This window comes from Peromyscus maniculatus, chromosome 7, assembly GCF_049852395.1.
Source record: "Peromyscus maniculatus bairdii isolate BWxNUB_F1_BW_parent chromosome 7, HU_Pman_BW_mat_3.1, whole genome shotgun sequence".
In the NCBI taxonomy this organism is placed as follows: Eukaryota; Metazoa; Chordata; class Mammalia; order Rodentia; family Cricetidae; genus Peromyscus; species Peromyscus maniculatus.
Window position 1 is genome coordinate 76,442,016 of NC_134858.1, and position 23,790 is coordinate 76,465,805.

Here is a 23,790-nt window from a genome sequence, read left to right on the forward strand (position 1 = left end):
AGCTCAAGGTTATCATCAAGTGTCCAGATTTTCCATTCCCCTTAATTACACTCCTTGGTGCTGATTTTCTTCTCAGGTGTATCATGAGAAGGCTACAGAACCTCCAGGGACTATGTCTTTCACTGTGCTCAGAGTTAGAGGCCAAATGGCTTTCTTTCCATGTCTCTTGGGAGAGAGACATCTCTCTTCCCAAAGCTCCCAAGGAAACATTTCTGCTCATCTTAATAGCCAGAATTGAGCCCTGTGAACATTTACAAACCAGTCTCTGGCTTGCAGTATGAGTTGAGTTGGATAGAATTGCTGTGGTCAGCATAGACCATAGACCATGGACTGACCACTATTTGACATCTTATACTGATGCTATTTAGAATGCTTCTTAATTTGCTGGAATAAATGACAGTTCTTGAAGCAGCTTGGTTTCTGCAACTCAGAACTGCCGGGTCAAGGGATGAAGATTTTTATTGTTTTCTTATTGTGTCACTAACACATTATTCAATTTGATAAAACTGTATCATCATCAGCCCTTATGAATAACATTATGACTTATCTCTTTCAAATGTTGCCAGTGTTGGTTTGACTTAGACTGTGAGGGTGTCTGAACACTTCTCCATAGCTTCGTTTGCTTTTATTCGAATTTGTCCCTTTAGAAGGCAGCAAACTCCCTGGCACAACAAGCAGAATGCTGAAGTTTCAGTCCTCCAAGAAAACTTGGCATCTCTCTCCTCCATCTCAGATGCAGCAGAGATGGAACTGGGGAGCATCTCAACATAAAATAAATGCAAATTACCCCGAGATTTAACCGATCCAGATGGAACCCACGGGAGGCCCTTAGTGTGGAACAGTCCCAGAGGCTGCAGGCCAAATGCAAGGAATCCCAGCACTTGAGCAGAGTCCTTGGAGAGCACTTGAGCACAAATTATTTTTATGACCACGTGTAATGATTGAGTTAGAAGCATTAAAACATTTAAAATGATATTCACATGGGGAGAAGATCCTTTGAGGGATGGCGCAGGCTCCAACCATGTATCTCTAAAGAAAATAAAGTCAGAATAAAGCAACCCACACTTTGTTTATCAGAAAAGGTTTAACAGCAGACTTATCAGCCAACCTTGGCTGAAGTAAAATAGTCTTTAGCAGAAAGTAACTTTGTCCTGACAACTGACTTCCCTTCCAGTTTGTTGTTTTCTGGTGTCTTGGTGAATAGTAGTGTCTTGGTAGAGTAGGTTCCAATGTGTTTGTGTATTATTTACCATAGCGCTGTTAAGGCTGCTCTGAGGAGGTCCAAGAATGCCTAGGAGTCTGCAAAATGTGTGCCTGTGCACTGTTCATGAGGCAGAGCTCATGGCATTCATGATACCACCAGGAGGGCCTCAGTGTCTCTTCTGTACTTTCCTTTTACCTGCATGTCTTCACCATGGTTCCCTTTTGCCTTCATCATGCCTGCCAGCTTGCCTTCTTTCTGTAATTGTTCATTCAGCTTTGGCTTGAGCTACCCTTCTTAAGGACCCATCTCTCTGCTGATATAAATGATATCTGTAGCTCCTTCTGCTTCATTCAGGGTAATAAGGGACAAGGATGCTCTGGCTTAGATGCTACAGGATATTTGAGACCATTGAAATTTATTTATTGACTCTTTGGTTTTCAAGTAACTCTAGAATTATTGCATCACAACAAAGTTTAAATATTAATTTTCATCTCCCATAACAGTAAACAAAGGATCACTGTGAAGCTTCTTTCCTCCTCCTCCTCTTCTTCCTCCTCTTCCTCCTCCTCCTCTTCCTCCTCCTCCTCCTCCTCCTCCTCCTCCTCCTCCTCGTAGATGGAGAGCTTTTCTCTCCAGGTCCCACCAAGTCTCGCCAGTCCTGGAGCCCACTTATAAAATAAACACATTATTTAAACTGCTTGGTCATTAGCTCAGGCCTATTGTTGTCTAGCTCTTACTCTTATATTTAGCTCATTTCTATTAATCTATATTTTGCCACGTGGCTCGTAGCTTATTGGTACCTTACATCTTGCTTGTCCTGGCGGCGGCTCCAGGCAGTCTCTCTCTCTGCCTTTCTGTTTCCTCAATTTTCCTCTCTGTTAGTCCCACCTATACTTCCTGTCTGGCTACCAGTCAATCAGTATAGCGGCCTGAGATAATTTGCACTGTTATGGATTCTTATATGTTGATACAAATGTAAACTATTTTTATGTTTCTGTTTAAGATAATTTGTATATTGATAAAAATACAAAACTATATTTTGTTATAACGTACATATATTTCTACTCTTATTTGAAATATTTGTATATTGATACAAATGTAAATTTATATCTGTCATACTTTATGTATGTTCTACTTCTGTTTAGGATATTCAGTATATTGATATATATTTAAGATTATTGTCATATTGCATATTATACTATATATTCCTACCTCTGTTATAAATATCTTGTGTATTGTCACAATTTTGAAGTCATCGTTCTTTACCATACATTTGTTTATAGACTGTTTACCTTGTTTACATGAAACCTTAGTCCTTAGGTTATTTCAGTAGATAAGACTTATAGATTTATAGTCACCTATGCTTGTCATCTCTATAGTTACGTTAGTTAGGTTATCCAGATTTACAGATACATAGGTCAGATGAACAGGCAATCTTCAAACACTTCATAGACCTAGAGAATATGACATTTAAATAACTTAGAATTCTGTTGACGTGAGACACAATTGCTCCTGGCAGCACCAATTTGATCCCGAGAGAATGTTGGGCTTCTAAGATATTTCCATTTGGAAGTTTGTCTTCTTGGCACAAAATGGCCTACTGGGCAAAGAACTACCCTTGCCTTGACGGCTGACAATACAAATGCAATGCTGTCCTTTCTTGACAAGCAGGACACAAAGAAAGCGACCACTGTGCTCTGCCAAGACAGGGTAAGATGGTCTTTCAGAATTCCTGCTTCTGCAAATGGTCTGTCAGATACTCTAGGCCTGTAGCCAATTTGAATGCACCAACAATGCTGAGAAACATTAGGTGACTGTCCAGGCTGCCAGCTGTCCTGGTCTACTCTTGCAAGATTCCTGAAAGTTGCTTGCATCCATCTACCATTTCTCAGGTACCATTATATTCCTTCTCAGGTCTTTGATGGGATTGAAGACTAGCAGTTATAGTTACAACTTAATATATATATATTCTCTTAGATAGAACATATTAAGTATTAGATTCAGGTTCTTTAGGATAGGACACCTTTTCGAATGATCTTTGTAACATACCATTTACCTACGCTCTAGACTTCTCTGGATTTTAGTATGTGTTTCTTGCTTGATATTGTTTACATTGATTGTAGTTCCATCTTATCTAGGTCATTATCCCTCATTACTCCTGGACAATATTTGATAACCATTCCTTTGTGTATAATCTTGTATTAAGTTAGAACCTTCTTATTTAGACAAAAATGGGGAGATGTAGTGGGTAGCCATTCCAGCTTTGGTCTAGAAGTTTCAGCCTCCAATGAGGCTTCATTAACTATTACACCTACAAAGCGGGCCCAAGGGAGAGCCCTGAAGACCCAAGATCAGGATGCACTATGCTCTCTTGTTTCCTGGACCTGGACGCTAGAGGTAGAACAAGGCAAGTTCTCCAGAGAACACTGCCAGACTGCGCTGCATCTTTTCCAGAACCTGCCACCTACCTATCCCTTCATCTGTAAGTTATCCACTAAATAAATCTTCCTTTTAACTACATGGAGTGGCCTTAATAATTTTACCAATACCACCACCACCTCCTCCTTCTTTCCCCCCTCCTCCTCCTCTTCTTTTGCACTGGGAATTGAACTTAGAGCCTTTTACTTTTACATGCTAGGTAAACACTCTACTACCAAGGTGTATTCCCAGCTCTGACATTTCTTTATGAAGCACAGTGAAATAAAAAGAGGATTCTGGTGTCTAAAAGTAATGACTTCCATCTTGTGTGCTTCTTGCCAAGGTAGTTACACCTCTAATCTTATGAATGAGATAATTCCACATATGCATTTTTATTAGGTTTATGGATGCCTCACATTCATAAAGATATTCTTTTTGAGTTCAGGATGGTGGGATTTCAGGTATTTGTCCCACTTTCAGAACTTCCTGATTATGTTTTTCTCTGTTGTAATGGGAGATAACAAGGTATCCAGTACAGTACAGTTGTAGATTTGGTGTATTGGAAACCGATATGATATGTGAAAAATAGTCCTCTGCTACAAGGTGAAGTAAGAAAATGGGGTGGTAATAAAAAGAGAACTACCTGCATCCCATTGAGCACTGACTAAGTGTATCAGCTAAGTGCAGTGTGATGGGGACCTACCCTCACTTGCTTTTGAAGATGGGATCATCCAAGGAACAGAGAAGAACTATTCAGTTGTCAGCAAGACAATGCTGGATTTTCATCAGAAGATGCCATCTGAGTGGGATGGAGGCAGAAAGGGAAAATCCAGAAAAAAAAATGCTTAAGAGCATCCTGGGAGAGCTTGTGTAGATAAGTCCAGCTGTGGACAGTCTTGCTTTCTCCACCTTCTGAGCATTGCCATGTCTGCTCTTTGAGTGATATTTGTGGACACATTAAGGTTTGTAGAACTGTAGCAACTGGAGACTGAGTATTTCCTTTTTGTTCTTCCAGATACCACAGGGAAGACCCTACTTGACGTAGAACAACTGTGCAGTTAGGCTGGAGTATAGATGCAGCATGGGATGAGGAGTTTGATATGATGGGGTGGAGAGATTCATGCATGGGACAGGAGGTGTTTTTTTCTCCTCCAGGGGATCAGCAGCTCCATCTGTGGGGGACAGTAGTGTGAGAGCTGTACGCGTGTGCGTGTGTGTGTGTGTGTGTGTGTGTGTGTGTGTGTGTGTGAATTGCATAACAGAGTAGGTACTAGTCAATAACAAAAATGTGCATCTGGAGGATTTTATTTCTGGAATCCACATTTCTACACAGTCACTCTGAATTTAATCCTTTCTCCTCCTTATTCATGTTCTTCTGTTTCTACTTAATTCAGTTAATGGTTTTGACCAGTATTTGCTTTTCAATACTTTTCTCTCCTTTTCTTTGAATTCCTTCTGATAACCATCTATTTCTCTTTTTAATTCTTTTCTTTGTTTCTCTTCTTTAACAACCTTTTTCAGACTTCCTCTGATTTATCCAATAAAGTCAGTTTAAATGCCATTTTCATGTAGTATCTATTTTTTTTACTAAATGAATTCATGTAGTATCTATTTCATTTAACACAACGAAGAGAGCTGAGGATTCTAATTTATAAATCCCTCTGCCTAGAGTAACGAGGATTGCTAGTGAAGAAGTCAAAAAGAAAGTGCAATATAGATTGATGGGTCGGGTTCAGGCAGTAGGAGAGCTTCATGGAGCAAAATGGGGTAAAAAGAAACGTGTTTATGTATACACAACTTTCAATAAATGTTCCTACCACATTTTTTAAAGTGTCTAACTTACTTTTGAAATATGAGAGGCATTAACATGTAGAGAGGGTAAAACTGAACTGGGATTTGTGTAGTTGGGAGAGATTGGACCCTGAAGAGACTTAGGTGCCTGTCGCTGAATGCATAAAGAATGAGGGTATGAGGAAAAGAATGAAATTCTAGCTTTCTCAACATGGTGAATGCAGGAAACAATAGGAGATTTGCTTCCAAGCAAGACTGGATTAGGCTGTGTTTACAGCGGAGAATGTCAACAAGGAAACCCAGTCCAGTGCACTCAGCGAGGGCACGACAGCATGTTTTTGTTACACTGACTGAAAACTATGCATAAAAATTGGAAGATTATTTGGTATTTAAATACAAATATGAACTCAGTTACAAACCTCTAAAGATGTATTTAATTTTACAGTTCCTCTTAACGCTGGCATCTTGTAGCAGGTATTTGCACTTTCACTGTCTGTGCCTAATTTTTAACCTATCAGCCTTCATACCTCTTCAGCTAAGTAAACAGCTATGCAGGTCAAACAAGAAAGACAGCGCAATGTTCCTAGAATGTTCTATGCCCACGGGGGTGGGGGTGGGGGCTGATTCTGACGGCATGGATTATAAATGTTTTCAAGTAATTAAAACCTGACTTTCTATACTTGATGTATGCTGTTTCCAAATGTCTAATTGTTTGCACAACTTTAAAATAAGGGGGGCGGGGCATGGCAACTTTACTGAGCCAGAGGGAGTTGTTTGCAATGGTTCAAATTATGTTTAGATTCGTGGAAGGGTGTTTGAAAGCACTCTGAGGCCGCTATAAAGGATATTTTTTCAGATGATTAAATGCAAATATTGTTTAAAAATTCTTAAGAAAATGATTTAAGAATAAGCAGGAAATAAGAAAAGAGGGGGTGGGGAGCATGGAGGTGAAGGAGGGCATTGTTTGGGAGTGAGCTCTCCTGCCGTGACCCCATGTTGATTGCCATCATCTGAAGAGTCTTTGTTCTGCTGGAACACGCTGGCAGGAAGATGAGGTGCTCAGGCTCCAGTGGATGCCTGACCAAGAAGTGCCAGGGTTTGCTTTATCACACCCCGCCCTTTTACAGCCCGGCAGGCTCTGCATCTTCCTCCAGGATGCCTGAGGCTTTGTAGTGACTGTGTATAGATCCCTGAGCAAATGCAGAAGACTGGTCTGACCTGATACTTCACCTTCCTCGTGTTTGATACTGAAACCAGCCTCTCCAGGGCTATACCAAAGACCAGCTGGAAACCACAGTTCTGATACATCCTTTCCCTTCTAAACTCCATCAGTTTGAATTTGGCTTATTTTAGGTTTGTATTATGTATGAGATAAATGGATACTTATTTCAGTTCTGGCCCTTCTATAGCTGACCGTGGGCTAATCTGCATGTTAGAAAGTGGTGGGAGAATTTGGAGAGATCAAAGGCTCTTGTGGCTTAAATAGTTCAATGCTGAAAGGATGTGACTGTAATTCTCTTGAAGACTTCAGCTGAAGTCTCTTACAGAGATGTTGGAACATCTTTTCTCCAAGGGGTTTCTGCTGCAGTTTAAGGGGCCTGGGTGCAATGTTCCTCTTCATTATCAGTGTTCTGCTTTTGCTCTAACATGAGTTTGGGAAAGGGGAGGGAAGCCCTGGAATTGGAGGAAGTTTCAAGAGCTTCAGGGAATTCTCTTTTCCCAGGGGTTTCATTCATCTACTTGCTGACATTAATGTTTTATAAAGACAAGAGTTTGCTTTCAGTTCCGAGTTTAGATCCAACTTAAAGAGATTCTGGACTGGAACTACATTTAGGATTGGCAAGGGAGAAAAGGACAGGGAAGGACTTCTAGAGGCTTCTTGGACATCAAATGGCTATTTCACAACAACCTTGCGATGAGTTAAGTATAAATGAATCAGAAACATAAGGACCAAATTTCTTTTGAAATTCGCATGGTTTTTTAAAAATTAAAGCAAAGATGTTCTTGGCAAGGAGTATTTAGGGACAAGTTCAAGTCTCTTGATGATGAGTTAGAGATATTATTTACAGACACCAAATGCTGCCAGGCTTTATCTCTGTTCTCTTCTTTCCTCTACCCATTTTCTTAGGTGTGTGTGAACTGTGAAACTTTGGGTTGGTCACCAGGCCAGTGATGGGTCCTTTCATGATTTCCTGAACTGCCTGATTTGACTAGGTCAGTGCTTTGGGGCTGGGAATGAGGGCTCATATTTGGACCCTGTTCATGTGACCAATACTTTGCTTTGAGTTGGTACACTTGAGCTTTTTCAATCCTGTTAGGAAGAATATGGCTACTCAGTTAGAAGCATGTACTCTGGAATCAGGTAGGGATGCAACACTAAAGAGCGGTTGACTCCTTCTTGGGTGTGGTCTTAGTTACTCTAGCAAATAGGAAGCCTTTGTAGAGATTCTGTAGTGTCATTTACTTATGCACACAGATGTTACCATGGAAAGCATTCACAATGAATTATACTGGACTGAAAATGAATTACAGAGGAAATAATCTGAAAATGATCAAGCAATTTATTTTTGACAAGTGGAAAATGTCATTAAAGGTAAGGGTAATGTCAGAGTTTGGGGATTTGCACATGTCTCTTTTCTCATCTAGAGGTTTTTCAACTGTGGAGTTCGTTTAAGTCATATAGAGAGTCCTTTAACCATAGCAAGGGCTCTACCTATCTGGAAGCATGTTATTTATTATGCTAGGAGAGTGAGCTATTCCACCAGACCTACCACATGACCATAAAAGCAGTCAACATTGTGAAATGGGCCAATTCTTTCCTGAGGGTGTGAACACAGTACTTAGCTCATGGTAGGCACTCAATCAAACATTGCCAGATGAATTATAATTAGCATTTTGTGGATGGTGATCAGCTAATTTTAAAGAAAGAAAGTAGAAAGAAATCAAGAGTGAATGGTCAAGTGAGATGGTTCTTAAAGACTGTGGAACAGTTTTAGTGGACAGTGAAGAGACCTGGAAGGTGGCAGAGGTAAGAGCTACCTTAATTAGCTTATTGAGCATGTTTGATGAGTTCTTCTAAGAAGGGTTCAGAAAACAGAGAAAAAAATGACAATGATTGATGATGATGATCAAAACCCCAGGATTGGAAAGAGGTTGTGCCAGGAAGAGAGAGTCAGTGAACGTTGGATGACCTGTCCCATTGCTCTGCTCTTTGATCAATTCATTCAGCAGTTTACTGACTGTTCTTGGTGGTCCATAAAAGGGGAGCCAAATGATGCAAGATTAAGGAAACATGCAGTATTGAAGACACAGAGAACACCTTGTAGATATGACTCCAAAGCTGACTGAGATGATACTGTGAGGTGGTATAGACTGCTCAAGTTTGAGACAGGCCTCTGAGCTCCATCCAGTGCCTGCCTCACAGCACTTCCTTCAGGGGCTCTTGACTTCCCAGCCTCCCATAAGACTCAGCTTTGGAGTAACAGCTCTTGCCTTGAGTTCTTCCTCCTCAGATACACAGTAAACAGAGCCAGCACCATATGAGCCTGTGGTAAAACTGCTTCTCAGACAGGAGGGAAGACCTGTCAAAGTGGAGTGTCTCATTATGCTAGCCCTCCACACCCACCCTTGCTGATGCTACAGCAGACTAAAGTTCCTTCACCACCCACAGGGTCAACTAGCAGTGGACATCTGTGCTTACCTAAAAGGTTATAAGAACAGTTTGCACTTCGAGGAGAAATCCAGCCAACACCAGTTTTCATCAGCTCAGATGTTTGTTTTTTCCAGCTACTTAATTGTGAAGATAAAGACACTTTGCTGTATGCTTTCTTGGCTATCTTAAAGTCCCTAGATTCCCAGGGTCCCATCTTTCCAATGCTTAGTGCTTGAGGTGATCTCATTTGTCATCTCTCCTGCTCTCTCTGCTTTTTTATAGGGCTTCACCCCCTCCCACATCCACCTCAAGAGGAGTTAAACATTTAGACCTGCTTTAGGAGTTAGTTGTGGGATGCTTCATCTCACTTCATCATACTTTGCTTGTAATTCAGTATACAACAGTAATAAGTTCTTAATGAAAAATGCTAGAAGTAGCAACAGAAGAAGGAGGAGGAGAAGGAGGAGGAGAAATAATAAAAGGAAGAAAAGACTTTAGCAAGATTTAAGACACACACAGTGTTTTCTTTTCTATAGTGTTTTGTAGGGTCAAAGTTGTGCTAGCCATGTAAGAACATTAAAATGCATAATATCTTCATCAGTGTCTTGTTCCATAAGGCTGTCATAATAGATATATTCAACATATAATATATTTTATTTAGAAATAGTTGGATAGCAGATAAATCACATTTATTTGAAATGTGCTTAATGTTTGAAGGAGGAAATCTGGGTTTTGGCATCACTGAGGAATCCAGGAGCTCTGTCCATCGAGTGGCTTAGGGAAACAAACCAGCAAAGCCAAGCTGAAGGACAATACCCCAGACACTGCTAGGACCATCTTGGGAAATGTGAAAATAGCAACACAGCAGCAAACAAGCCTGCATGTTCTTCCGCTCCACCTCCAGGACCTTCTTCTTTCTGCTGCCCACTTTCAGATTTCAGCTCCCTGAGGTTTATCTGTCTTAGACACTGGGAGGGCAGATTGTTCTGACGCTCTACACGTGACTGCTGCTACCCGCGCTCTTCACTGACCCTCTGTTCTCACGTGACCTCTCTCCACGTGCATTCTTCTGAAAAGGCTGGGGGAGAAATTAAAGGCATGTGTCTTTTTGGCTCTGCAGTGGCTCTATGCAGCACCAAGTTCTCTCTGTGCCTAAACACGCGTGGATGAGTAGCTTAGAAGGCACAGCTCAACCATGCCAGCAAATAGTCCCTTCACATCTGAGACCTCGGTCCTTTCCCAGCCACGATTCCCACAGAGAAAACTGAGGTACGGTGAATGGGGTTTGGGAGGCTGCTGTCTGCAGCGTTTCTCTGCAATAGACTTGTTGGCAAGATCATTGAGAATGTATGTTTGGTTAATTTTCATCTCTCTGGTACTTTACTTAGTGCCTAGCACATAGGCAGTGCACAACATGTCATTAATGAATGAACAAAGAGTTTAAAGCTATAGGGCTTATTTTTATTTTATTTTATTTTTTTGAGTTTGGCCTCTTTTATTTAGATTGTATTTTTAGGGTTCACCCATAGCATGTATAATATTGATACTATTTTATTAAATGGATCTAACACATTTTTTAATTAGTTGATAAGCATTTGAGTGGTTTTCTTTTCTTTCTTTTTTAAAAGTCTGTATCTGTCTATCTGTCTGTCTGTCTGTCTGTCTGTCTATCTATCTAACACTCTGTTTAGGAAAGGGCAGGTCTCCCATGAGTATCAACACACCGAGGCATATCAAGTTGCAGGAAGATTAAGCACCTCCCCATGTATTAAGGCTGGGCAAGGTGACCCAGTTGAGGTGTAGGGTCCCAGAAGCCAGTAAAAGAGTCAGAGACAGTTCCTGTTCCCATTGTTAGGAACAAGAGGACCTAGCTACACACCTGTAACATACATGCAGAGTACCTAGGTCAGTTCCGAGCAGGCTCCCTGGTTGTCCATTCAATCTCTGTGAGTCCCTGTGAACCCAGGTTAGTTGATTCTGTGAGTTTTCTTGAGGTGTTCTTAACCCATGTGGTTCCTACAATTCTTTCTCCCCATTTTCTGCAGGATTCCCTGAACTCCACGTAAATGCTTGGTTGTGGGTTTGCAACTGATTCCATCAGTTGCTGGATGAAGTCTCTCTGATGACAATTGGGATAGGCACCAATCTGGTCGGAGGAGATAGCCAGTGTCTGCTATTGCTGGGATTCTTAGCTGGGGTTGTCCTTGTAGATTTTTGTGAAATTCCCCTGAGCCAGGCTTTTTCTTGACCTCAAAATGCTCACCCCCTTTCCAGTAGTCTCGTTCAGTACTTTCCCCCTTCACCTCCCACAACTTGATCACTCATGTTCCCATCCTCACCTGCCCTCAGTCCAAACATGAAATCTCTTCTATTTCTCATCCCCTGGGAGATCCAGGTGTCCCCATGAGCCCTCCTTGTTATGTAGTTTCTCTGGGTCTGTGAATTATAGCATAGTTATTCTTTATTTTATAGCTAATATCCATTTATGAGTGAGTACATACTATGTTTGTCTTTCTCAGTCTAGGTTACCTCACTCAGGATGATTTTTTTTTCTAGCTCCATCCATTTGCCTTCAAATTTCTTAGGGTCCTTGTTTTTTAACAGCTGAATAGTACTCCATTGTTTAAATGTACCACATTTTCTGTATCCATTCCTCAGTTGAGGAACATCTAGGCTGTTTCCAGGTTCTGGCTATTACAAATAAAGTTGCTATGAACATAGTTGAGCAAGTGTCCTTGTGTTATGATTGAGCATCCTTTGCGTATATGCCCAAGAGTGGTATAGCTGGGTCTTTTGGTAGATTGATTCCCAGTTTTCTGAGAAACTGCCACACAGACTTCCAGAGTACCTGTACAAATTTGCACTCCCACCGTATATGTCTTTTAATAATGGAGTCTTTAAATATGCTCTTATGTTTTCATGAAATAAAACTACTGCTACAAAGTATTTGTGCCAACTCAATGATAGCTTAGCACTATGTTGCTATTGGATTGAAGAGAAATAATTTTAGAAAAAATTTAACTACTGCCATAACTAAAAATAACCCCCACTCATGAGTTTGTCCATATGATATTGAAGAGGTGTCTTCTTAACTCAAGTTAGTACTGGGAAAAAGTTGTTGCTGGTTTTGTCGTTGTTGTTTTTGAAGGGTGCTGGGGACACTGAAGCTTATATGTGCTAGCCAGGCACTACACACCACTGATCTATTCCCACCTCTCCAAAGTCTTTTTATAATTAAAACTACTGTACGTTATAGTCTTCTTCCTCAAACATTGTTTTATTAATATGGGTTCTCAGTTACTCAAGTGTCAGAACAGGATTAAATGTGCAATAATTTTATTAAGGGAAATATTCATGTAAGAAAATGGGGAAAGGGCTGGGAGGGTTGGAAGGGCTCCAGATCTTGAAGCAAGTATGACGGTGAGCAAAGAAGAGAGGGGATGAACAGCTTCTCTCACCTGCTGTGTCTGGAAATCTCAGCACATCTCCCTCAATTCCAAGTGCCCTGGGGTTGGGGCCAAACTACTCTTGTCACTTGGGCAGTCTGCAGATGTGTGCTCGTGGTGGTCATATCTGCACTTGACTCTTTTACTATATATAAAAGCAGCACTATGTAAGTTAGCATCTCTCTTCCCACATGAAGTCAGATTCGTCGACAGTGCTGTGTACTGCTAAATAAGGCTCACTCTTGGACACACAGTGTCTCAATATTGGTAATATTGATAGGACTTTGAAGTAGACTAGTACTGTTCTCCAAATCCTAGCTCTTTCTTTTTATCTCATAACTGAATGTCTGATTTTCAGATAGATTCATGACTTCCATAATAAAGATTTATTTCCTAATATTCTTTGTAGTAGGTGTAGATGTGACTTGCCTTTGACCAACAAAAGAGGAAATATGTATAACCCACAGGAATTTCATTTCATGCTTTGGAAGATGTTTTATACCTTTTTTCCTGTTGGCTGGAATACAGATGTGATCATTGGAGTTTGAGAAACTGTATTAGACCCTGAAATAGAAAACCCATACTGGAAACATCCAAACACTGATGTTCAAGAAGCCTGGACCCTGATGCAGCCTTGACTGCCCACCTCAACACATTCTTTATGAATTACTAAAGTAAGCTTGTAGCTTGTTTGTATCACTTGGGTTTGGCATCCTATTATTCAGAAGTAAACCCAATTTTACCAACACAAGAAGCGCTTTCTGAAATTATGCCCAGGGAGACAGAATATGACATGCTCTTTATGACACAGACGATAAGTGACTGAGATTGCGCCCAGTTTTCCCAGCTTGTAGGTTGAGTGCCTATGGAATTAAATTTGAAGTTTAATTCAGTTAGAGATCAGTGTGTCTCAATTCTATAGGCACCGCCAAAGGTTTTAGGAGAGGCCTTCTTTCTTGGCATAAATGTCTACATCATTCAAATATAAACACATTTGTTCTAGCACTTTGAATTTCCAATTATTTCTATAAGAGAGTGATATACATTTTTAGTTCATTTCTTTAGGGTTTTGGAGCCAAGCTGGCTCCTTGTATAAACTTCATTTTAATCTTGGTTGTGGAAAATGGGGGTAGTTGTGCTTGAACATAGTGAAGTAGTTGGAATTTTATTATGAAATGGTTGTCTCACAGCTCTGAAAAGTAAATGAATTAGAAGTCATGTGGTCATGATCTCCCTTGAACTAAAGACTTTGCACTCTCAGACCAATCTTGGCGAAGAAAGACTCAGAGTTGGAAGGTAGTGGTTACATTCCCCTTTAATATATTTATATGTAATAAAGATATGTCTGACTTGGCTACTGGAAACAAAATCACATTACATTTGGCCTTGATTGTTATCTTCCATTTCACTCCAAACATAATAGTGAATATCTATAATGTTATATAAATTGAAAGAGAGACTCACATATATAAGTATTAATTTAAAAAATCTCTTTGAATGAGTAGGCATCAACAATTTGGGTAGCAAGACCCAGGGGTAGGGAGTAGACAGAAGCATAATAGCTCTGGCGCTTAGCTACCTAGTACTGCAGAAAAACTAGATTTCTCAAGAATGAATTTGTAGGGTGCTCAGAATAAAGCATTTTAGGAAGGGACAGTGCTATTTCAGGCAGCACTAAGTGTTATGTAGAGTCTCCAAGCTCTCCTTTCTGCCAACAGAGTCAAATTGACTTCTAAGCTGGGTATGATAGTGGAGATCTTGTGGTATTGATGGGTAGTGTCACAAATCAAGGATTCAAACCTCAATTGCCAACGAGACCTTCTCTGAATATCATTTTCATTCTTGGTGAAATAAAAGGTTTTGTTTTGTTTGCTCAAATGAACATTTACCTTCCAACTTGAATGTCCTAAATTGACTCCTCTTTATTTAACTGAGTGGAAATGTGGGACTCAGACATGAGTTTGTTCACAGAGCTGGACTTGTGATGCATTTGTGCTGAGAAAACCCTATGCAAGGAAAATGTGAACTGAGGAAAAGCTGACATCACCTTTGGGCTGGGGACTGACTTGTAAAGCCGAGGAATTCAGGGTACCAGGATTATGCTCCCTGACTCTGTGGAGATCTTGAGTCACAAATGCTACGTGGACACCATTCAGATGAAATCTGAAACAATTATTAGATATTTTCTAAGTACCCTGGGATTTATAATTGTGTTTGACAAAACACATGGTTGACATCACATTTTTCAGTTTTTGACCAGATGTTGGGTGTCACATGAGCCCAGCAAAGGCGGGCCATGCTTCACAAAGAGAATTGCAAGTGACGAAATAATAATCAGTTCCTTCAGTTGCCACAGAGGACGTTAAAAAACCAAATTATTGATGCAGGCTTGACATCGCCATGGGTGAGTTCAGCCAAACTGAACTGTGTTTCATGGCACAACTGGATAGTTATTGTTAGGTTCCTTCCCCTTGCTGTCCATGCTATCAGTCTGCATGTTGATTTTTTTAAAAACGTACTTCACTCCCTTCATATTCGGCAATACACCATTAGAATGCTTTCAACAAATGAGAGAAAACCCAGCCCAGACTAATATAGGCAAAAGTGCAATTTGTTGGTTACATTAATTGCAAAGTCCTCGAGAGGATCTGCTTCAGATGAAGCTCAAAGGCAAGGCTCAGTCTCTGGCTCCTGGTTTTTCTCAGCCTCTCTTCGCAACTCTGCCCATTTTGTTTTAGCCCCTTTCTCTGGCTCTGTGGATGGGGATTTCATAACATGTCTGCTTAAAGCCCTTGCAGGAACTCACACTAGATTCTAAATAGACCGCTCAGTAAATGTCTCTTACTTCCCATGAGTTCCAGCTATGACGCATGCCTGCACCTCACTTGGGACAGGGAAAGGTGATGTTCTCAGGGAGTTAGGACTGGATCTTGGGCCATCTCACAGCAACAGAGTTGAGAATGAAGAGGGCTGGTTCCCCAAGAGAAATCAGTGTTTGCCTGACAAAAGGTGACAAAAATATCTGTGTGGCCAAACCCAGATGGCTTTGCTGCTGGGATCTACTTTGTTTAGACAATTGAAAACCCTTTCAATCTCCTAACTCCTATCTTCTGCCTTGTGGTCTTGAGAGGGAAGAATACCCCTCTTCCTATCTGTGGCTGATGTGTATGACCAGCGGCCCTTTCCATGAGCCGTAGTTACTGTTCCCTGTACCTCCCCCCAACCTCTTTTAAATCAGTTCTTGCCTTAGTTTATAAACCTGCTCAAGTCTATCTGACCATAACATTCAAATTGTTTGGAGCAGTCTTTCCTTTTAAGTGCAGTCATTTGTCTCCTTTTCCACTGTCCTCAACACATTTGTCCAGACTCTCCATTTCTATTTTTTCATGTGCCACTTTCAATAGGCCAAAAGAAGAATTGTTTTTGTTTCTACGCTTCCATGATATTCTAGTTTCCATATTAGCAAATGTTTATTCACAAGCCTACCTTAACACAATCATGCCGAAGAGCAAGAAATTTCTTATAAAGGTAATAAGCTTTCTGAGTCATCAGAATGATTCTGGAGCAAAGTTCAAAGAAGCTGTATGGCCGATAAACTGCTGCCCATAGCATTGAAGTTGGCCATTCTCAGAACTGTGTACAGAAACTTCTGGAAATTCTCTAAGCTACTCCTCTGTCGATGCGAAAAACTTTAGCAACACACCCACTCAGGCGAGGAGCAGAGGCAGCTCTTCTAGTCCCATGCCACTGGGGCCAGTTCTCTCAAGCCTGTGGTAAAGGTGGGGCTATCTCTCCTGAGTGCGGGGGCGGGGTCAGTTCTCTCATGGGGGTGCTGGGGCCGGTGGCAGCCCCAGCTCTCCGGCTGCAGTGTTCAGCGAGGGGGTAGAGCTATCTATCCCAGGGCCAATGTGGAACAGGGCTGGCTCAGCATGACCCTCGGATTTCAATATGCATGGTTTCTATGACCCTCTATGGTAACACGATCCGCGGACATGAGCCCAGACCCTGGCTGTTGTTGAGCCATGGACCCAGACATAGCCCACAGCAGCAGCCTGGGCTGGCCCCGTGTGGCTGCACAGGCTATCGGAGTGGCGTGACCCCCATGACAGCGAGGGCCACGAACCTAGACATGACCCTCAGCAGCAGCCCTGATGACACCATGGCCCCAGTGGCACACATGGACCTTGGACACCAACATGTCCACAGGATGCAGCCTAGACCCCAGGCATCTGTGTAGCCTTTGGTGGCACCACGGGCTGCAAACATCACAGACTCCAACTGTGGTAGGGCCATGGACCCAGATATGGTCCCAGGCAGCAGTTCAGGCTCAGATGTCATCATGGCCCCAGGTAGCAGTGCAGGCCACCTAGCTTGTCACGGCCTCCACAGCAGAGTGGTCCTCAGACACCAACATGGCCCCAGGTGGCAGCCAGACCCCTGGTTATGACCTTCGATGTTATCATGAGCCACAAACATCAACTCAGAACTTGGCTATGGCATGGCCATGAACTCATACATGGCCCTTGGCAGCAGCCCTAACCTGGATGACACCAAGGCCCCAGGTGGCAGCACAGGCCACTCAGATTGGCATGGCCCTGTTGGCAGTATGGCCCTCAGGTCCCAACATGGCCTGGGCTTGGATGTCTCCTTGACCCCAGGTGGCAGCACAGAACACTCCAATTAGTTAGGCTCCAGTGGCAGCCAGGTAGTGGCTTCAACTCCAGTCATCAGTATGGCCTTCGATGGTATCATGAGTCACAGGCATTAATACAGACCCTGGCTGCAGTAGGGCCATGAACCGAGATATGGCTCTTAGCGGCAGCCCAGGCCCAGATGTCACCATGGCACCTTGTGGCAGTACAGGCCACTCAGATCTGTATGGCCCTGGCTGCAGCATGACCCTCAGGTCCCCACCTGGCCTCAGGTGACAGCCCAGACACCAGGTATTTGCATGGCCTTCAGTGATAACATGAAGTCATGGATATCAACCCAGATCCTGGCTGTGGTAGGGCCCCTCGCTGCAGCCTGGGTTCAGATGTCACCATGGCCCCAGGTGGCAGCACAGGCCATCTGGATGAGCATGGCCCCAGCAGAAGAGTGACTCTTGTAGACCAACATGAACTCAGGTGTTTGACCAGACCATGGTCATCTGCACCACCTTCAGTGGTTACTGAAGCCATGGACGTCAACACAGACCCTGCCTGCTGCAGGACTATGGACTCAGCCGTGGCCCTCACAGCAGTGCAGGCCTGGATATCATTATGTCACCACAGCGCAGGCCACTGAGATCAACATGGCCCCGGTGGCAGCATGGCCCTTGGACTTCAAAATGGCTACAGGTGGTGGCCCACACCCTGGGCATCCCCGTGGCCTTGGTGGCAATGTAAGTCACAGACGTCAACATAGACCCCAGCCGTGGACAACCCAGATATGTAGGCAGCCGTCCAGGCTCGATGTCACCCTGGTCCTGGGTGGCAAGCAGGCTGCCCACATCAGCCCATTCCTCACAGCCCTCACTCCTTCAGAACAGCCTCTTACCACAGCACATGAACCACGCCGCCTTGTTTTTTCTCCCATTTCACCACCATATACTTGCTCGTCATATTGGCACCCAACTGCCAGGTACCACAAGGCACCAGGTGGGTATGTAGATGTTTCAGTCAGGTTGGACCATGAGGACCCAGGCAGCCCCATGGGTATCTTTTGCCCGCATGAGCCATGTCAAATTAACTTCTTTCTATTTTAGGACCTTTTAAAACAACTTCCTCACAAGGACTCTTCCTGTCCCAAAGCAGACATTACCCCTGCCCTACAGTGTTAGGAGCTGCTTAGCAACCAGCCCCCTAAGGAAATGGTCTCCTATCATCTGTCGGTGTGAGGTCATTAGATAGTCCTCCTAGAAGTCAAGATCACATCCAAAACAAATTGCCTTCCTGTTTCCTAAAACTGTTAGTGTGCTAATCTGTCATGTCCCTGATCTAGGCAAAATGTCATTGTATTAGGCATGAACAAAACACTATGATTCTTGAAGATTTCATATAAATATTACCGACTGTGTTTTCACATTTTTAAGTGTTACTATCCTCATTAAAGTCAACACACTGGAACTGGTGTCAAGATCAATAGAATGATTTTATTTTAATTCACAGTCCTCCTTCTAATGAGGAAGAGGAGCTGATGGGGCTCTGGTGAACTTTTGGATTCTGCATTATCAGAATGAAACAATCACTTGTGAGACATAGGTGCTTTCTCACTTGGGAAACATCTCCCGTTATTTCTGGAGTTTGCTGATAGTACAACTGAATATTAAGAATATTAAGGATAAGCCACTTTTTGGCTGGAAAAAGATTCTTTTTTATAGTAGGAAAAGATTGAACAGAAATAGAGTAAAATAAAAAGCCACTGTGGTCTTTGGGTCTGTAGGAGGCTGTATATTGAAGCAGGTAGATGGATACATTTATCAGGATATTCAAGGATGAACTTTCCAGTTTTGAGGCCCCATGTCTCATTTTCCTGCACTGATAAAGCTGATGACTTCCACGCCTCAGAATGACATGTGAAGTTGGTTGAAATCGTATCTACTTCCTATCTACTTCCAGTTGGTTGTTAATGAAAGGTCCTAATGGACTCTGAACACATTTTATTTTCTCTTTACTTTTATCCTTACTTTTTTCTGTGTCTTTTTTTTGGTATGAGTTTATAAAAATTTTCCTACAAAGTAATCCACTTTTTAAAGAATAAAAATAATAATTCATGCCAATTTAGGTTTGCAAGGTATTTGGCAAAGCATGACATATTGCATGCAAGGGTTAACAGTTGAACTTGGGTTAAGGATTCAGACATGTCCATGTGCCTATTCTTGGCTAAGTACATCACATTTGCTTCAAGTAGATTATAGTATTCTATAATCTGAAACTTACCATGGTTGATATGCTTGCATTTCACCTCAGGCCTGTTCACAAGAAACTACCCTTTTCTTATTCTATGTTCAGAGGACGGTAAAATATTCTTTGGTCTCATATTGCTTCTCATAGGTATCACCACTTTGACATGTTGATGGTCAATTTTCCTTTAAGTTCAAATTCAACTCCATGCTTGACCAACAGTAGTTTTCAGTAAATGTTGGATGACTGGGTGGGTGGTGGACAACTGATCAAATAAATGAATAAATGGTACAGTGTGAAATGACAATGATTGGATGATGTGATGTTTCCTCTGTATAGAACTGAAGAGTTAGGGTTCCTTACAGTAAATGAAAATGATGTTTTCTATGTACATTTAAAAGTCCATAATAAATATTACAGCTGAGATAATACTTAAACGCATGAAGGTGCTTCTACCTCTCTGGCCTCATAAGCTGCTTTGTCAGTGCCTATCATGAGCTTCTTCTGAGTTTGTCCTTGATTTGTTCCTGCCCCTTGCAGGTTATTTACATCCACTGGGAACCTCTCTCCCTGACCAAGTTGGCTTCAGTTTCCCCTTAGATCCCTTACTCAGTGTACACTTCCTCAGAGACTTCCTTGACTAATGAAAGTAACAATAGGTGTGACAATAATAATGGCTAGCACTTAACTGGGGTATACTGTATGAAATGCTCCTGTGAACACGCAATGTATCTCTTAGAGTCCCCTGCAACCTAGACTTTTATATTGTGGGCTGTGATCCCCCATATGCATGTAACTGAATATACTGAATGTGGACAGTCACAAAGAATTGGCAACAGTTAAGGTTTCTGAAGCCACAAATAACTAAAAATAATGCAAAATAAAATGCATAATGAATCTGAAGTGTTTTTGACAGTGCTGGCCAGTGTTGCATCTCATGGATTCACTGTAGCTTTGATTGGAACACACGACATGCACACTTTGTGCTGTGTGTGTTATCACATCTTTCAGTGCTAACGATTGCTATCTCAAATATCTTGGCTCAAATAAGAGTCTACTGTATGCTATGAATGTCAGTGTTTTTCTGTACTTACATTATTCATAAAAAGACTTTTGATATTATCCCCACTAGCATTCCTTAGCACATATGTATCAAAAAAAGCATGTCTTTAAATTGTGTTGTATTAGAAAGTTGATTTGAAATTTTTTCTGTTTGAGTTGCTGACTTGCATTTCACACAAAAAAAAATTGTTAGGTAGTGTGGTAGTTTGAATGTCATTGGCCCCCATAATCTCATAGGGAGTGGCATTATTAGGAGGTCTAGCTTTCTTGGAATGGGCATGGCCTTGTTGGAAGAAGTGTGTCACTGTGGGGGCAGGCTTTGAGGTTTCCTATGCTCAGGATACTGCCCAGTGCCTCAGTTGACTTCCTGTTGTCTGCAAGGTGTAGGACTCTCAGCTGTCTCTCCAGTACCATGTCTGCCTGCATGCTGCTATGCTCCCTGTCATGATGACTGAACCTCTGAAACTCTAAGTGAGCCATCCCATTTAAATATTTTCTTTATAAGAGTTGTCATAGTCATGGTGTCTCTTCATAACAATAAAATCCCTAACTGAGACAGGTGGGTTTTGGCTTGGGGTCAGGACAGAATTTCGAACAGTTTCTGAAATAGCCCTAAACATACTTCTGCCATTTTGTACTATGTCTTAGTAACTCCTCCTGTTTCTCTGGAAAAGGCAACTTACGGTAAGAAGGGTTCATTTTGTCTCACAGTTCTAGGTACAGCCAGTCCATCATGACAGGGAAGTCAAGGCAGCAGGAACTTGTATCAGCTGGTCATACTACATCAACGATCAGGAAGAAGAAAACAACCTGTTCAGCTCACTGTATTCACTTTATAATCCAGAATTTATACCCAGGAATGTTCCCATACCCAGCTACATTTCTCACATCAATCAACCTAATCGAGATAATCCCTCATAGACATCTCAGTGACTAACCTTAATTTATGCAATCCCTTTCAAGTTTAACTACAGTAGCAGTTCTTAACCTGTGGGTCATGACCCCTTTGAGGGTTACATGTCAGATATCCTGCATATCAGACATTTACATTATGATTCAAAACAGTAGCAATATTACAGTCATAAAGTCGTAACAAAATAATTTTATGGTTGGGAATCACCACAACATGCAGTATTAAAGGGTTGCAGCGTTAAGAAAGTTGAGAACCATTGGTCTAGCGGCTTGTCACTGAGGTGACTCTAGAGCCTGCCAAAATGACAATTAACACCAACTATTACTTACCACATATGTATGCAAAGCCACATTCTCAGCATTGATGGTTATAAAGTCAAAACTTTTATCAACTCTGAAAAATGTTGAAGATGCCCTGCATTTCAAAGCATCAGACATCAACCAAGACTGAATTCTGTATGTGAAAGTCAACAAGCACATTAGTGGGCATGCTTGTTTTTGTCTTCAATAAAATAGGTATGTGTGGAGTGAAGAATTATTTTAAAAAAAATGTCATGGCTCATTATCATTAAGAGTTTGATTTCTATACCTATTCTACAGACCTAGTATGCAGAGTTGTATAAAACTTTCTCAGGCAAAAGGGTCTGAGGGGGGATGTTTAATCAGTCCCACTCTAAGGCAACCCTCTGAGGCAGAGACATCATCGACCTCATTTTAAAATAAGGAGAGGAAGCTCAGAGAGGTTTGCTACTTTACTCAAGGTCACATAGCTCAAAATGCTGAACCACCAGTCATGCTTTCTCTATACAGGTCTTACCACACACTCAATTCGACATTTGTTTCCAGGAGGTATTTGTCAATAGCTTTGTATTAAAAAAATACTATCATCTCAGGAAGGTTATTATAACACAAGTTGCTTATGCACTGAGAGTTGCAGATTAGAAGATGAATGAATCCTTGTCAACTTTTGTTTGATTTGGTTGTTTTAGGTCATGATTTATTGAGGCAGGATTTTTTTTTATTTCTATATAACTCTCAAGGGGAATTTTATTTGCACATATAATTATTAGCACATGTAATTATTAACATATAGTCTCCTGACTGCTGAGCCATCTCTCTGGCTAGAGCATATAACCATTTAACTAGAGTTCATTTTCTCACATGACCCTCCAGAATGATAGAAGTTTCTATCGGCGATGATAAGACAGATGATCTCCCAGCGACATAATGACTATGGCCCTGGAATATGGGGTTTCAGTCCCAGCAGCCCTAGTATCTGGTTAGTGACATAGCACACAGTGGTCTGTAATCCTGAAACACTGTATTTTATCATTTAAGAAAATTCTCTCCAGGGTTTAGTCTTTGGCCTAGTAGCAATATTGTGTCATCCTCCAGAAATGTTTCTTTTGTTTCCAGAGACAACCTTAGCTTAGAGAATTGTTATCAGCAGTTTGCCAAAAAGTTCAATTGTGTGTTTGAATGGCAAAAGAGGGGGAAATGCTAAAAATTCAATTTAAATCTCTTAAGCCAAGCATTCTAGGTTTGGTTGGTTGCCAAAAGACACCAGAAAAGAGTCTCAAAAGCTAATGGTTGAAGAGATTGGAAATTAATGTTCATTGAAGATTTGTGGAAAGCTGTTTCTTTGCATGAAGACTTTAAAGATAAATGGAGTATAATATTTGCTACTCATTTCTTCTTCTCATTTATCTATCCATTTGGACCCAATTCTCTTCATGGTGTTATGACAGCATTCTTTAGTCAAAAAATAGATGATGAAAATCTTGCCTAACAGAGCCCTTCACTTCAAGGTCGGAAGCATGGATAGAGGGTAACAGGACAACACCAAAACTAATTTAAAGTTGCAAACTATTTATGTAAAAATGAATTACAATTTTCATTTTTAAAGTTAGATGTTGCTATTTCCTAACAACCCACCAACAAATTTTTTGTGTCTGTTCTGTATCTGTCATCTACTCTATGTAAGGTCTACGGCCAACCACAGGTTAGCACAGTTGTGTGGACAGTCTAGGCACAAACCTTTTCCTGAACTATTGATAGCTAATTATTTGGATGAATTGTGTTTTCTTTTTAGCACCTTACTATTTATTGCTTAAAAGCTAGACTATAATAAGTGTTGGAGTTTATTATATACTTAAACTTTGGGTTAGATAGACAGATAGCTCCTGGCCCTTAGAAGTATTGTGGGCCTGAGTTCCTTATGCCAGCAGCTGTTTGAGGTTATTCTGGGTTCATTACTTTCACATCTGTTTCTATAGCTGATCGTTTCTAAACCACCTTCCTGCCGGTGCTGAATTGAAGTGGGTAAATATGTGCCGGTGGCATCAATTTGGGCCAACATGGAGGTTTTTTTGTTTTGTTTTGTTGTTGTTGTTTCTAACAGAGCGTCCTCTAGTACCACTA